The sequence below is a fragment of the Camelus ferus genome, chromosome 14 (genome assembly GCF_009834535.1).
Source record: "Camelus ferus isolate YT-003-E chromosome 14, BCGSAC_Cfer_1.0, whole genome shotgun sequence".
Lineage (NCBI taxonomy): Eukaryota > Metazoa > Chordata > Mammalia > Artiodactyla > Camelidae > Camelus > Camelus ferus.
This window is the reverse complement of record NC_045709.1, coordinates 9,412,971-9,430,131: the sequence shown is the minus strand read 5'-3', so window position 1 is coordinate 9,430,131 and position 17,161 is coordinate 9,412,971. Positions and strand designations below refer to the sequence as shown.

Here is a 17,161-nt window from a genome sequence, read left to right as displayed (position 1 = left end):
TGTGTGGTATGATCCCATTTTTAAAAAGTTGTGTGTATTGGTAAACAAACACACATAGGTCTGTGTGCGCCTGGAGAAAAAAAATGTCAGGAAGAGTAAAAGTAAATGAGTACTAGTTGTTAACTTCGGGGAGTGTAGTTAGAGAAGAGGAAGATAGGGAATTCTCAAGCAATTAGAAAAGCATATAAAATTAAAAGTTAGGTTTTTTTTTTTTTTACAATGAGCATTTATTTTGAAATCAAAATGCTGAAAAAATTTTAAATATGAATATAGCAGGAAAAGTACACTAGTTTGTATTTTATTTGTCAAACAAGATGCCATTCTGTGTTTGCATTTATTAAAGGTATTTTTCTGTGGTTAATAGTTACTAATAGATTGTAAGCATTTCTCCTACTCTAGATCATGTTTTATAAGTCTTCAGAGTTATGGTCAAAGAGAGAGGAGTTCAACCATAGTCACTGAACTACTTCTATAGAGTTTTTTCTATTCAATGAACATGTTTTATTATAAATTCTATGTGTTTGCCATCAGTGACTTTGAGTATGAAAATTAATTATCTTGTCTAAAAGTACTTTCTAATATTAACAAGCTTCAAAATGTAGAAAGGGGTACTTTGAGATTAGTTTCCCTTGACATTTTAAACAGAGTAGTTTATAACTCAAGGTTTTCTGTCCCTTTACTCAGCCTAATTCTTTGTCCTTCCTATGTTCTTTAGATCTTGTTTTTCTTCTTGGCTGTAGTGCACCAGCTTACAAATTATACTTTTAAAGATTTATAACAGAGATAACATGATTTTCCAACGTAAAATTTTTTGTGTAGCTTTGATTTCAATAATTTTTAGCAAAGTGAAAGTTTGTAAAACCTTGGAAAATTGAAAGATGACATACTTTATAAAAAGAGAACATGTGTCAGTTCTCAGTAGGTTGAGAGTTGTTCTTTTATTAAAAGCTGTGTTGTGTTCTTAATTGATTCAAGCAAGAACTTGTCAAAAAAGTACCAACCATGGAGAAAACAGCAAATAGATCCAGCAAAGAAGGGCAGGGAAATATGAGAATTATCACTATCTGGCTATGGTTATAGCTCGAAGCCCATTTTTGCTGGTTATGCTGCTGTTGTATATGTTGTATCTCAGGATCCTATGATTTCTTTCTTACTTCATTCTTTGTTATTCCTTAAATTGGAGGTTGTAGGAGTACTATAGCATGTATTTCACTTATTTACTGTTTGTGGTACAACTGTAGATGTACATGAGTTATAGCTTTTAGCTTTTCTTCTTAATACATTTATATGGTGGTTTTTCTTTTTTTTTGATAACTTCAGTTTTCACTCTGCTCAAATGCACACTCTATTACTTTACTCTCATTCTCTTCAAATGATCATAAGTCCTTTTCTGAGAAAAGGGAAGCAATCATATACTTCCTAACTTCATTCCTCTTTATCTGAACAGTTTCCTTACTCACATTTTCTCATTCCTTTTCATTTTAGAAAAATATATATCATTCTTCTTGGGGCTTAAACTTTCTGCTTATGTTCCTGATCCCGTCCTCCACTGTGGGCTGAAGAATCTTGACTCATTAATTATCCTCTTCCTCTTGCATCTTCCTCATATCTGCACCACCATTCAATCTACTGAGAGTTCAAAGTGAAAAAAAAAAAAGCAACAAAATCCCTTTTGTTAGTCCTTCAAGCTCTCCTTCCATTCCTTATCAGACACTTGAAAACAGTAATACATGCTCTTGCCTCCATGACCTCATCCTTAACCTCTTACAGTCCTAATTTTGCCCGTGACCGTTTGCTGTGTATCAAGTACTACTAAGACTCCAGCCGCTCATCCAGTGTTCTAGGCAGGGCTGTTGAGCCACGCGCCCTGGATCAGAACCAGTATTACCATCTTCCCAGAAGGACTGGCTTGGAGTCCTCCGCCTGCTTTATGCTTTGCTATACTGTGGTATGCTCTGGTGATCCCAGTCTGGCTTTGGTCTATCAGCCTGTGTCTTTAGGATTTTAGGGGAATATGAATTCTTAAAGATGCCTTTTCCTATCGTAGGTGGTTCTCTGAATACCCCTAATACTTTTACTTTGTCAGAATTGAAAAGAGGGCCTTAGGTTACAGGTCCAGGCAGGATGCTCTTCACTGCTCTCCAGCGTTCAGTATTGACGCACACTCTGAGTTCCTGATGTTCTCCCTTTTGGTCGCAGTGATAGTATACTTGTCTGGTTCTCCTGTCCTTCTTTACCACTGTTTTATTAGTCTTTTTTTTTTTTCCTATGACCACTTATAGGTGTTCCCTAAAGTTTTGTTCTTGGTGCTCTTTTTGGTCTCTCACACTGCATGGGCAGAATGGGTAACCCCCAGGTATACTGCCCTGGCTGTGTTTTCCCTCCAGGTTCTGGTTCTGTATAGGCATCTATATCCAGAAGTCTTGCTGGCACCTGAAGATTGTTACATATCAAGCAACTGGTTATTTTGTAAAAATTTGCTTTTCCTTCTTTGGTCCTTATTTATTTTGAAGATATTACTATCTACTCTTTCACACAAGCATTTTCATTGTCATCTTGTCTCTTCTCTCAAGTACCATGTACATTTATTCATTTGCCAGACCTATTGTCTCTGATATTCATCGTCATCCTAGACTAGTGCAGTTGCCTTTAACTTCATCTCCTCCTGTTTCTCTGCTCTTTTGATTCTTCTTCAACACTACCAAATTCAGATTCATGAAGGAGAACTTGATTACATCATGGCTCCCTTTTGCCCACAAATTAACAGTTAACTCGTTAGCCTAGTATGAAAGGCTCTTCATAATCCGATCCTAACCTGTTTTTCTTTTTTTTTAACTGTCATTCACATAGCATTTCCTCCTGATAAATTACTTTTTGTTGCTTACATCTTGTACTTCCCAAATGTCTGTTCCTATCTCCATGTGTCTAAATTGTACCCATCATTCAAGACTGAGTTCCAGTGCACCTTTGCTGTGAAACAGCCTCTGGTTCTTCAAGATATAAGTTTTTTTTTGGCTCTTCTGAATTTTTATGGTATTTCACTGGTCTTTTCTTTCGTGATTCATAACTTTTTGCCTTACACTGTAGTTATTTTTGGATACATGTCTTATATCCCCTAATAGAATATGAATTCTTTATTCCAACTCCATATCCTAAAGAGCAGATTTCCCTCAGATGGTTGGATGAATGAATCCTGCATGTTGAAGTGATGAGAAAGTTGTAACAGATCCTTGCCATTGTAAACAAGTGTTCAGGGCCATTGCATTTAGTTGTTTGGTTTGTCCACTGCCCAAAGTCTCCTGAAATCGAGCTCACATCCCCCTCCCCCCACATCAAACTATTGCCAGGCTGGTGCAGGGCTGCATCTGCCTGGAGGATGGTGCTGTTTGCTGGTTAATCTATGCATCTGCTTGGCTGCACCTGTCCCTTTTTCTGACTTTCACCAAAGCATCATATAAACTAGTAGCAACTCTGAAAGTACTGACAGTATTAATTGAAGTTCATTATGAGAACTACTTTGTGTCACATAGAAAATACCCCAAAATTGTTTGTTGGAATGAAAAATATGGATGAATAGAGTGTAAAAGAAAGCATTGTTATAGAGCATCTCCTTGATAATTTGTTATTAATTGCAAATGTACAAATATTCTGGAACCCTTGTGTCACTTCTAGAACCTCTGAGATTGCTTTTAGTTTTTTACTTAGGTCAAATAACTGATAGTCTCATTTCCCCTGCCCGCACCTCAACCCTATCTCTTGGTTAGAGTAAATTAGACAAAACTCCAGGGTTTCTGTATCCCTAACCTATGCTTTTTTAAAATGCTGCATCCAGAATTCTTTTAATAGAATTGTTTTGGTCTGGTTGGTATCTAAGACAAATTTAAAAGTCCTTAAACACACAGTTAGTGATTTGGTGGTGGTGTGGGTATGTGTGTCTCTGGAGCACTTAGTATAGCTCTGTGCATCTACTAAGTGTTTAATAAGTGAGCTTGATCACAAACTGCTTGTGACTCCTCCAGTGGATCTGCCCCATTCGAAAATAGTGACAGAGCAACTGCAAGTTGGATGATACACTTTTAATATATGCTAGAGTTTTTTTTTTTAATTTTATGAGTGGAACAGTGTCTAACATTTAACACTTAACTAAGTGCAAGTCGTGTATGTATACTGTTTCACTTGATTCTCACAACTAGTCCTGGAAGTGTATGCTATTATCTCCAGTTTAAAGATATGTTACTTCTGCATGGTTTGTTTTCATTCAAACCTAATTCCGAAGATTTATTACCTATGAAACTAGCCATTGATATGAGAAGAATGTTCAGAATAGTTTATCACATAAAGGCCTTTGGAGGCCATATATCTGTATTTATTTATTAATAAATAGATACAGGTATAGATATACTTTATCTTGGCATTAGGGAAACAAGGCAGTCATTCCTTGGACTGGCGTAGTAGATCTTATTGCTTAGGGCTAAATATTGCAGCTGCCACTGCAGCTTAGTACCAGCAGGGGGCCAGAGTAGTGCTACAAAATTAGAAAAAGATTGATGTCCTCGGCTTTAAGAGATTTGGAAATACAGCCAGTGGGTAGCAGTCTCACCTAATTTTTGTAATTTACGCTTCCGCCTTCCTAACAAAAAGCAGGAGATGGGAAGCAGAGTTAGTTATAACAGAAACCAAACTAATGAAGTTGTTATCTTGCTGAAGTTAAGATCTTTTAAAGATTTCCAAATTTGGCCAAGGATCAGCAATTAATGGATAGTTGGAAATGTGTTTTCATCCTATCAGTTAACCCTCATTTCAGTGCAAATTGGACACCTCTTTTCTCCTCTAGCATTTCTTCTGTATTCTGCTTTTATGAAAGCAGTTTGAATATCTTCAAGCAAGTTCCAAGGCCACAGTGTAAATTCTGTCTGAAATGGGAATTATGAGAAGGAAGAACTAGAGATAGCTATGGTACGTGGATACCATGACAGACTCCTAAGATAGTCAGCAGACGTTTTGCTTTGGGGCTTCCTTTTTGGCATAAGGCTACTGAAGCATAAGTCTAATGTTATTCCTGGGCTACCTGAAGGTGTAACTGTGGTATTCTGTGTCTACACTGTAGTCTTCAGGAAGAGAGAAAAATAGAGAAACAAAAGCATAAATGAGAAGTGAGAGAAAAAAGGCAGTGGGAGTAAGAAAGAGATAAATACCACTTTAAAAAAAGAAAGATCTGTAGTCACCCAAATTAGCAGAATTACAACAGGTTCACAATACTTGTTAGCATACTCAGCATATACATATATTTTTATAATAATAAAAGTAATAATCATTTCTGTTATAACACTTGTTTTGAAAACATAAATTTGTTTTAGTATGATTGATACGTTAGGTACCAGTTGGAGCATAATCCAGATTTCTTGTTTGCTTTTGTGCAGTTTCATGAATGCAGAAAACCACCTAGCTGAACCAGGCCCTGGAGAAATACACAAAATACAGACATGCACACACCTCGGACATGTACCAGCTATCTCTGTGTACCACATGTTATAGGAGTCACATTCATCCACGTTTGTTGTTACAGCTTCTCCAGCTGATTTCAGATAATCCTGTTTCCACTATTTCAAAATAATTCACAAGCTGCAAGTCTTCTAACCCCACCTCCACAAGCAAATGTCAGGTCTCTTTCAAGGAAAAGTGCCATTTTTATTGTGGTATTTATGTATTTTTTAACCACCTAACATACATAAAACTGTGCTACTGTTTTTATTAGGTTTCTGCCTTTAAAAAAAAAAGTCTGACAAAATATTTGAGTATTGAGCTCCAATCCTATTTTCCCCATAATTCCTGTGGTTCTTACTGCATCATATTGTGTAACATGGTGATTTTTAGGAAATGTTACTTCATTTTGTAGCAAAACTGTACATGTTGATTGTAGAATATTTGGATAACACAAGAATACATGAACATGATCACCAGTGTTCCAACTAATGTTAACATTTGGTATTCTTTCCACGTCCATATGGAAGGAAAGGTTCATGTAAAAATATAGAACAAAAATTGGGGGCTCATATTCTTTACTAAGTTTAGCATCTTGGATGTTTTAAGCTTGGTATTATGCAATAAATATATCCTCATTTCTTTAAATATTTTGAAACAACTTGACCATGATATTCTGTGTGGATGAATGAACTCCACTCACTTAATATTCAGCAGGTATGCTGAGTGGCTTGCAACTATGCTGGTTGTTTGGACATCTGCTTTGATTGGTCAGTGCCCATGCCACATGGAATCCAATAAGTAAATATACTCAATCATGTAGTTTTGGACTTCAGTTTCTGGGTTGTTTTTTTGTTTTTGTTTTTTTTTGCTCAGTGTTAGTGTGATAAATATTTCTGTATCTGCTTTCTCGCATACTTATTATTCTTAGAATAAATTTGTAGACATTGAATTATTAAACAAGAAGGAATATGAGTATTTTAAGTCTTTTACAACTTCCTGTTAATTTCCCTATAGAAAAATTTGTAAATTTACACTCTATGTTAAAGTACTACAGTTCTTGTTTTATTGTTTCTTCATCAACCTTAGAAGTATAATTAAGACAAACACAAGAACAAACTTGATTATCTGTTTAGGTAAATACAGTGTTATTGATCAGGAGAGAAGAACGTGGGGGAAAATAGAGGCTGACTCCTTTCTGTAGGGAGTTAAATACAGAAGGACAGTGGACAATGGGAAGTGTAGTGATGGATAGAACTGATAGATAGGAATTTATTTAGGTAATAGATGAATGTACTAGGTTAGGATTTTTTTTAGAAGATGCAGGCAAGGTAAGGGTGAAAGGAGGCTGTAAAATTTGTCTTCTATCACTTAAAAATGCTGAATAATGGGGAGGGTATAGCTCCAGTGGTCTAGTGCATGCTTAGCATACACAAGGTCCTGGGTTCAATCCCCAGTACCTCCTCCAAAAATAAATAAAACAAGCAAACCTAATTACCTCCCCCCCTAGAAAAAAAATAAATAAGTAAAAAGTGACTGCTGTAAAAATGCTGAATGATCCAATGTTATAAGCAAAGTCAAAAAAAAAAAAAAGAGAGAAAATTTGAGAGAAAAAGTCTTACTTAAGACTCTCTTAGACATTACTTCCAGTTGTCAGATTTTAAGCCACCCTTCTCATGATAATGATATTGTAAATGAGCAAAGTCACAGATAAATGAAATGAATCATAGAGTAATATGTGGTTTTGCAAAGCTCCACCTGTGTAGAATTTGAGTCAAAAGATTTTGGATAAAAGATATGAGCTCATATGGGAAAGGATAACTTAAAGGGCATATCTAGAATCTGAGAGCTTAAGAACTTCCTAAGCATTGTGCTTGCCTAATGTGTCTCCAGTGTGATCACAGCCTTGAGTTAAATTAGTATGAGCAAAAGCAGAGAGGCACAAAGTATAAGAAAAATATGATTAGAATCTAGGAGAAGCCTGAAAACACAAACATCTTCTGCTTCTCCCTTGTGGGACAGTCAACCCTGGAATACAGAGCAATCTAATGGGATGCAGCCTAGGTATACGGGGAGGTGTGCCCCATTTGGGGGGAAGAGGCCAAGATGGAAGCAGTTTAACCTGGGGACTTGAGTAGTGGGCAGATCTAGGAAGCTGGTTAGAGACAAGAATCACAATAGTAGATCCAGATTCAACAATTTCTGGCTTTGATTAGTAGAAGACAAAAAGCAAAGTGATTAGAAGCCACATAATAATCTAAGACAGTTGACTTGTCAAAGAAATTCAAGCCTGAGAAATAAAAATCCATCACTTTCCATCCCTTGCCAACTCCCAGACCCCAAAATCTGACCCCCAAACAAGCAGACTGGCTTCAGCAGGGAAAACTCCCAGTCAGGAACCATTCACAAATGTGACTTTGGAGACAACTAGTAGGGAGGGTTCTCCCAGGGATTAGAGAGATCAGAACCAGGGCCAACCAGTTTGGAAGCTGAGGAACTCATCCCCAGGCAGGAAAGCTTGCTCTTCTTGTCCAGCAAAATATCATATATATTATAGATTAATGTTTCTTCACTTCCCCCTTTTGATGTGGGTGTATTTAGTGCCGGTTTCCTGTTTCTCTTTGCCTTGTTCATTGGTAGTCTTGGGTAGGGGAGTAAACTTATAATTGAGCCACAGGATACTAGACCATAAGGAGCTACTTGAAACTTGATAAAAGCATAATACCAACAGAGAGCTTGGAACTGGATGCAGTAAGTGGACACTTTTGAGTAAGTGTGAGTGCACTGTTAGTGACACTTGAAAACATCCCCCTGGAGAAATGGCTCATTCCAGATGTGGGACAAAGTAAATACAAGGTGAGCCTGTGATATTTTGTTGAACAAGAAAGCAGTGAAAGTTCAAAGATTATTGAAATTGTATCAAAAGGATGCAGGGGCTATGTTGAAAGGCCAAAATTTGGGAAAATTTGAGCAATTATTTAAGATACCTCATACATGCCATCACAGATCCTCTAGGACTCACTTGTCTCATTTCAGCTCTATGCCAGCTTCATGCAGTCATAACCTAATAGCTTCAGCTCCTGTCATTCTGTAAGCCCTTTGCTACCTGCCCCAGGGCTTCCGAGTGCCCACTGCTATTGGGTCCACTTGGTGCCCAGACCCACACATGTGCAACCCAGAATAACAGAGGAGTTGAACTCAAGTGTAGGGGAGTTAGTGTCCTTTTGGGAAAGACTTTGATCAATAGAAGATGAGAGCCAGTATATAAATTCTTCCTCTTCCTTTCCTGCCCTCCAACCCCCAAACCCTAGGGGTGATTCTGAAATATACTTTATATGGCTTCTAAGAGTTCAGTCTGGTAGATTTAATAGATAGCCACCTCTATTGACTCTCCCTCTTTCTTTGTATTATTCCCCTTTCTCCCTCATTCTTGCTTACTGTGATTGGATTTCTCATTAAAATAATATTACATGAGCCTTTTGCTTCAGACCCTGCCTTTGGGGAGAACGTAGGCTAGGAAGACAGCACCATAAAGAATAATGCCTGTAATTGATTGAAACATACTGAATATATAAAAATCTATAAAACCTATAATGATATTCAAAAGGAGAAAGACTTCTCCCACAGTGGGGTGGTGGGGAACAATCTCTCATTTGCCACCATTGGAAGTGAATATTATCAGCTTCTTACTCTCAAAACTGGTAATTAAATAAAGAGAAGCCATTATCATGCCTTTTCAATTAGAAATACAGTTGGGGAGAAGCTCTTCTCTGCAGAACAGTGCCAGCCAATATATGTAGGAAGAACAGAATTTTTAAAGTCACCAGTTTGCAACCCTGGTGAAGAGACTGATTTAGTCAGGGATCACCAATGAATACTAAAATCACTGGAGTAAGCACTGATAGAGAATTGCATATTTGCATGTTGACAGAATATCGGTCTACATCCTACTAGCTAGTCAAAAAGGAAAACAAGTCTTTTCCATAAAGAAGTTTGCTATCATTACCCTAACTCAGTCATCAAACATACATCACTGATAGTGGGACAGTGAGACTGTTGCCTCTTGATAGTGATACATTATGAACTTATGACATTTTCTTGTCAAAATGTTTGTGTTTTATTATGCTTTTAGAGCAGATTTCTCGTCTATAGGAAATACAGGTGAAAGAAGAACAAGTAAAGTGGCACCACAAAACATATTCTCCAAATTTCTGTAAAAGAGTTGTCTTGGTTTTTTGAAAATGTTTCCTTTTTAAAAGGAAAGGGGAGGAGGGTATAACAAATTCAATGCATTATTCTTAAATAGATCTGGTCTGAAAAAACTGTCTTACCCAGAGAGCAAATAAATACTCACCTGTATAGCTTTTTTATAGTTTAATGTTTCATTACCAGTATTCTATTTTTATCTTGTAAGATATTTATCATTTTTATTGATCTTTCAAATAATCAGGTTTTGTTTCATTGATATTTTTCATTGTTTTGTGTCTAACTTTATTGATTTTTGCTCTTTATCATTTTCTTTTTTCTGCTTTCTTTGGGTTTAATTTACTCCACTGGTTTCTCCAGGTGAAAGCTGAGGTTATTGACTTGAAGCATGCCTTCTTTTCTAATTTAAGTAATAAATGTTAAACACGTCTCTCTAGATACTTCTTTACCTGCATCCTACAGATTTTGATGTTATGTTTTCCTCTTCATTCAGTTCAAAATAATTTCTGATTTCTGCATTTATTTCTTCTTTGACCAGTGGGTTATTTAGTAGTGTGCTATATAGTTCAGTTCTTGGTGATGATTTGAGGGGAACTCTCTGCAGATCTCTGGGGCTTACTTTGCAGCTCTCTGGTATTTTGCCGTGTAAATTTTAGTCACATTGGCCTTCTGGAATTAACAACTCTGTCTTTTCAACTCAGGGAGACTGCAATGCTCTGTATGGGTTCCCCTTCCTGCTCTGCAGCTTGGGGCAAGAGTAAGATTTACCTTTGTTTCCTTTCTTTCAGGGATTACTGGGCTGAGCTGCCTGGTATCCAGTGTCTGAAGACCATTGTTTTATTAATTTTGTCCAGTTTTTAGTTATATAAGACAGAGGACTAAATCTAGTCCCTATTACACCATCATAGCCTGAATCAGAAGTCCCTGTAATTGTATTTTTAATTCTCTGTCCAAATAATTTTTAGAAGAATGCTCTTTTTAATTTTCAAGTATTAATAGGGTTTTTAAAGAACATTTTCTATCTTTTGAAACTGTTTAAAAAGAACTTCTAGTTTCAGTGTGTTATATTTAGAGAATGAAGTTTACACTACTTCTCCTTTGAAAATTTATTGATGTGTTTGTGGCCTAATGTAAGGTCACTTTTTATGATTTCTTTATGTGTATGTTAAAAAATTGTATTTAGTAGGAATCAAATATAAACATACACACATTTATATGTAGAGAGTCTAATTATATATTAAATACCTTGTCTTTATTTTGTGCCTTAGAATCCATCATAGACTGATATAAAGTCTCCAAATTTTGAAGTGACTTTAAAAAAAAATCAGCCCTGTATTTATTCTAAGTGCTATCTTTACGAATTCTAAATGTCTTCAGTTATACCAGAACTCTTTGAGTATAATCTTAGACTCAGGAAGATAGTAGGCTCTTAATATCCCTCAGTGGTTTTCCATTTAACGTTTCTTTGAAAATACGAAATATGATTCCAAATTTATAAAACTACTAATTTGAAGTAATAGTCAGCAGACTGATCTCTAGTCTTAATGCCAATTTTTAGGTGTTAAAATTTCCTTATAATATATTTAACTTTTAAAAGTCTAGATTAAATGAGCCAGATAAAGAAATATGTATTTTATAATAAATATATGTAGGTTAAGAAATATATACTAAATATATATGATATACACGCTAGGAAAGCTAATATTTATTCGCTCAACTTATTTTTCTTAACGATAAACTAGTATTTACAAATATTTACCTTTCACTTTATTCAAGCTCATATTCTTAGAGTTATTTCAGTTCTGCAGAGAGTGAGATGAAAGTAGTAATAGGTCTAATAACTATATCTGCCAGCTCTGTAATTGGGAGATCTGTCAGAAGAGCCCGAGCATTTTGATTGGAAACACAGTGGGAGACAGAACATACAAGTGTCAGGGGCTAAGGAACTGGAACAGAAGAGTCCACAGCAGGCTCTGACTGGCTTTCTCACAGAGTCAGCACGTGTTCCAAGATGAATATCTTGCCTTCTAACTCCAAAGAATCCAACAAATGCCACCTAAGCCTGTCACCAACCATCCCCCTCAGCTTCCTACCTAATTCCTCATCCCCAAACCCTGCAGAGAGATCCATAATTTTAAGATATCTTACTCCATAACTATACATGTATAATGATGAAAAAAAAAAATTGTAACCTTAGCTTTTCAAAGTCTCATTGAAGAGGTTTTATGCATCCTGACCAATAGTCCTTGGGTGTAGGAAGGGGGAGACATTCTAAACAAAATAATTACATTTGGTTTGCACATAAATGGGATAAGCTGCTCTATTTAATAGTTCCGGTGGTAATAACTTTCTGTGTTCTCTATAATTTCCTTTTTATAACTAAAATATTGGTTCTAAGTTTCAAAATGTACCATAGTTTTTTAAAAATTAAATTTTCACAAAATTAAATTACTTAAAATTAAATTATGAATACTCTAATTCTAACATCTTCCTTGCTTTTTAAATCTCAGGATTAAATTAATAATATTTGTGTATTTACTTGCTGTACTTTCTTATTATGTTTGGAAATAGCATCTTCCCTGAGGAACTAACATATTAGCAGATGAATCTGTTATTATCACTGTCAACACGCCTTTGTTAGAAACATTTATTTACATTTTTAAACAATATGGTCAGGCCAGTTTAATCTGTTGACAGAACTCCATGCATGAACAAATAGGATTTAAAGGGAAAAAAATGTGATGAGAAAAAATTCTTGTTTATGCCTAGACTTTTTTTTTTTTTTGGCGAAGAATTAAATTTGCCTCAGCTTAATTGCTTTGCACATTCTTGTGACATTGCATGATTGGAGGGAGGAAATAAAAGGGAGCTGTGACTGTGTGGTATGTATCTAAATGAGTGCGTTAGAGAGGGAGAGGAGAACGCATAAGCAAGCTGGTTTGACCAGAAACAGAACTGCCTGTGACAGATTAAGAGACAAGCAAGGCTTGGAATCTGAGAGCAAGCGAAGAGAGTGGAAATTTACAGCTGCCCTGTGTGAGTGTTCAAGTGATCATTTTCTGCTAACGTTTTCCGGTGGTAACTGTTACTCTTCAAAGAGAGAGACAGAAAGTCAAGACGGGATTGTGGAAACTCTTTTCTCTGCCACAGTTTGGTAACAGGAGGTACCCTCTATTAAATGGAAGATAAAGGCTACTTCATCTAAAGTGCTTTGAGCCCCAGAGAGAGCTGTCTTCAGCACCTCACCATGTGTCTACTTTTCGTTGCTTAGACAAGTCTGGGCTTTTCTGTAACATTTGGTGAGTATCAACCGAGTTACCTATACTGCCTCATGGAAAAGAAATTAATATGATAAACTTCAGTTTTATTTGAGGCTTTACAGTTCTTGCTTATATATTCATTTTAAACCATGCTGTTACCTTGTTTCTTTGTGCATGATGAACTGCTGTTACTAGGAGAGATTTTTAAAAACAACTACAAAACAATACTTCTCTGTTGCCTAAGGCACTTGAATCATTACCAACTATTCTGTGTCCATGGAATATCTTATTTTGGAAATGAGTTTTTATTTACAAAGAGTTTCTAAAAATAAAATAGTGGCAGGATACCATTTTTCATGTTTCTCTTTCAACTGCATGAAAATTCAAAAGTTACCTCTCTGTCTATTGTCAGTAAATTTAAAATGATCATTGTGGTGTTTGGTATTTTTAGTTATTATAAATTACAGCATTCCCTCATAATTAAATTAGAAATGTTAATGATGCCATTAGTTAAAGGGATATATAATTTAAATGTTGAATGCTTCTGTTAGATCCAAAGGACACATGATTTTTTCAAAGTTCTGTAATGAAAATAAAAATTACACAATTTACATATCAGATTTATTATTTGATACAAAATGAGTGCAGATGGATTTCAAATTAAGGAATAAGCAGTTATTTTGTTCTTATAGCTGGTATATATATTGTTCTCATATAAAACTGTTCTGCTGAAGAACTGTTTTAACCAGAAGCATATATGTATATAAGCAACAGAGCAGGGAAAAAAGAATAAACTCTTAAAATGTGTATTTACATTCAGTAAAAACTTCATTTATATGATCTTAACATAGGAGATTGCATACTAATTTTATATACATCTTTTTAAAGGCATCGGTGCAAGGCATGTAATCATTCTTCTGTGGGAGGAAGAAAGTGTATATGGTTAGCTGCTCAAGTGAGTCACTGCATAAAGATGCATCATTCTAAGCAAAGTTTCTAATCTACTCTCTGCCAGCCTCAAAAAAAGATGTCTTTAGTTATTGATTCAAGTGAGTCCTTTAAGGCAGATCAATTTGGCAGAAATGAAAACTTCAGCAGAGTGTCAATGAACATACTGAAAGAGTTTGTAATTTTATTTTACAAATAATTTTAAAAGGCTGTACTTTCCCTAATATTTCCTGTATGTGTGCAGAAGCCTGTAGAACAGGTTTTGTTTTGTGGGGGTTTGTGGGTTTTTTTTTTAACCTGTTGATCTATGTATAAGAAGAAACTCCGCTGGTCTGTGAAAACCGTTTCTGGACCAATATCTTGCACTTGAAGTCAAAAGTAACTACAGTAGAGATAATATCACAAACCAACTTTTACTATTTTACAGAATTTCCCACATTTCCCTTCCACAGAATTTCCCTTCCATCCTTAGACTGATGGAAGATTTGCACACAGCTTTACGAACTTGAGAATAATTTTTTACTTTCAACTAGTAATTCATTGGTATTATCTTAGTAGTGGCCCATTTCTTAAGCCATATAGAAATAAAGAATAAGTCACCCCCAATTTGCAAATGTTTTACACCTTAGAAGTTTATTTGTGAGTGTGTTGTTGGGAATTTGGGACCCATCTTCTTTGGGAAACAGTTTAACAAATGATTGCTTTGTGTTTATTACATTTTATATAAGCTATAGGAAAACCATTGCAACCCTGAAAAATATTAGAAAATTTTAGCTGTATAAAATCAATTATAGTGATGAAACTAAATATAAAGACAATTATATTGAATAAGACATTATTTTTATTTATCCTAAATATTAATGCTTGAAGAAACTCAGTATGCTTATCAGTGGGATTTCTAGGTACTTTTCAGAGCTTCCAAGGTTGATTGCACTGCTTATGAGATCTAATCTTACATTAAAATCAGTGATGCTTCTTTTCCTTCCTACAGGAATATTTCTAGCCACTGCTTTTATGCTTATCAGTCATTTCTGAGGAGTAGCCCAGTGCCTGGCACATAAATAGCTACCTAATACATAGTTACTAGGTGAGGACTGAACTCTTTCTTTGGTTCACAAAAATGGAACTGAGTAACTTTTCCAAGGTATCTAAGAAAGGAAAGGGGTTTAGGGACACACACTTTTCATTATGAGAAAGAGATGGCCTGGCAAGAATTGAGTTTTAAGAAGCAAACAAAGCAATAGAAGTACAGAACAGGCCCAACTCAAGAGAAGACGAAAAGATGGTGGTGTAACTTGGTGGTGATCCTGAGCTGGTAGAGATGCTGATGAGGGGACGTAGTTTACAAGCCGGGTATCTTGACATGGAACGTTCTGAAGTAAGTTGTCAACTTTAACTCAGAAGAATTATGTATTTGCATATGTGTACTAGGACCTGTACAAAGAAATGTGGCCTATTTGGAAAACTCAAATTAGGCCTATCCAAATTAAGTTTAGTTATATAGGCCCCAAAAGTTTCTCTACAGTAATGGAAAATAATCTGAAATATATATATAATTGAATTACTTTGTTGTACACCTGAAACCAACACAAACTTGTAAATCAACTATACTTCAATTTTAAAAAGTTTCTCTAAAGGGCCAAGATATAAACTGTTTAAGTTAGTAATGCAATAAACATATGTATGAAATAATTAATAGTGAAATAAACAATACAGTGAATGCAGATTATACTTATCTTGGATGATTTTTAGTGGCAGAAAAACCTTTTCATTTGATCAAGAAATACTGTCTTATATTTCAGATCATATTTTAAAAGTAATGATTTTAAGTAGTCTGAAGTGCCACATAGTAGGTGCATAATATATATCTGTTGAATGATCGAATGAAATGAAGTGGAATAGTTTGACAATTTTCCATTTCTGAGATACGGATGCCTGTGGACATGTATGTGTACATATGTATTTATAATGCTGCTTAAAGATAATATTTAGCTGACATTCCTTTAGCAAGGAAAAATCTATTATAACTATATTAGCATGCTTTTTACTTATGGACATACATAATGTTCCACTGGTAATTAAAACAATTGGTTTGAAATGAAATCTTTACTCCTTGTAAGTGAAACAATAAATTTTTCAGTTTTGTGAATTATGTCTTAAATTTCTAGCAGAAACTCATCTAGTCTCTTCCAGAAACATCACTGTAAATGAAGTTTCTGATTGTTTTTTTTTCTGGAAGAACAGTCTAGTAGGTTAATATTTAGAATAATAAATAAATTAGTAGTTGTATGTCTTCCTAACTTCATATACTAATTCTATTTTTGAATTATTTCAGTGATTACAAACATTAGAATTAAGAAGCAATTCCCAAGTACATGGGTTTTTCTTCTTCTTGTAAAAGAGTTTTTATCCTGATGTAAATCTGATCAAGGCTTCCAGATAAGTAAGGGTACATAAAAACTTCTTACAAGTTTTCCATTTCAATGTAAATTGTTCATTTTTAGAAAATGTCTCTCCCTCAAAGTCTGTTAATAAAACTTACAAAAACAAGATCATTCTTAGTCATTTTGAACTGAGAAAAAGGATGATCAGTGAAAGTCCTTATTTATACTTTGTCTACTGATTTTCACTCATTTCTGTAGGTTTTCAAGTACAAAACTCAATTGCAGCATCTTCTAATCGCATATAGGATGTATATTTTAAAATGGAACAACTGAAGGGTAGAGGGCATTGATTGGAAGGTACTTTGACATATGCTTTATGATGGATTTGGCATCATAACATATATAACTATAATGATATACTTTGTAAATCATTATATCTGAGAAGGCAATTCTAAATTATGATTTTGTGATGGGAAGAGGCCTATTTGGATACAAATACAGTAGAACTTTTAGGTGTACTTGTTAGTAAAATTTACATTTGATCAAATGTGCCTACCCATTTTAAGAGAACATTTCACTGAATATTGACAAATATATATACTCATGTACTCTCCATCCCATTAATTTTTTTTAAATGAATCTTTTTGGCCCAATTATTTGACATAGGTGCACTTTTGATTGCATTATTTCTATTTGTGAGTCCTATTTGAAATATAGATAAAGGAATAGTAATTCCTCAACTTCTCTGAATTTTTTTTTAATATGGTGGTTTAATTTTTGTTGGTTTGAGAGACGGTCCCTGTGACTTCAATTTAACTGTTCCCCTCTCACTTATTGTTGATTGTGAAGTAAACCTGTATGGAGGAAAAGAAGGCTCATTTT

At 35.0% G+C, this 17,161-nt stretch overlaps 1 protein-coding gene across 4 annotated transcripts in view; it reads left to right on the top strand.

The window, feature by feature from the left end:
- CAB39L (calcium binding protein 39 like) overlaps positions 1 to 17,161 on the top strand; it is an 86,800-nt gene that overhangs the window by 14,822 nt on the left and 54,817 nt on the right. The window contains exon 1 of one of the 4 annotated variants that reach the window (XM_032496179.1): positions 12,436 to 12,986. The exons of 2 other annotated variants lie outside the window; for them this stretch is intronic. The gene's annotated coding sequence lies outside the window, so the exon portion shown is untranslated. Of the gene's footprint in view, positions 1 to 12,435; positions 12,987 to 17,161 lie in introns of those variants that run through there. One more of the 4 variants, XM_006184126.3, reaches the window with a different exon arrangement.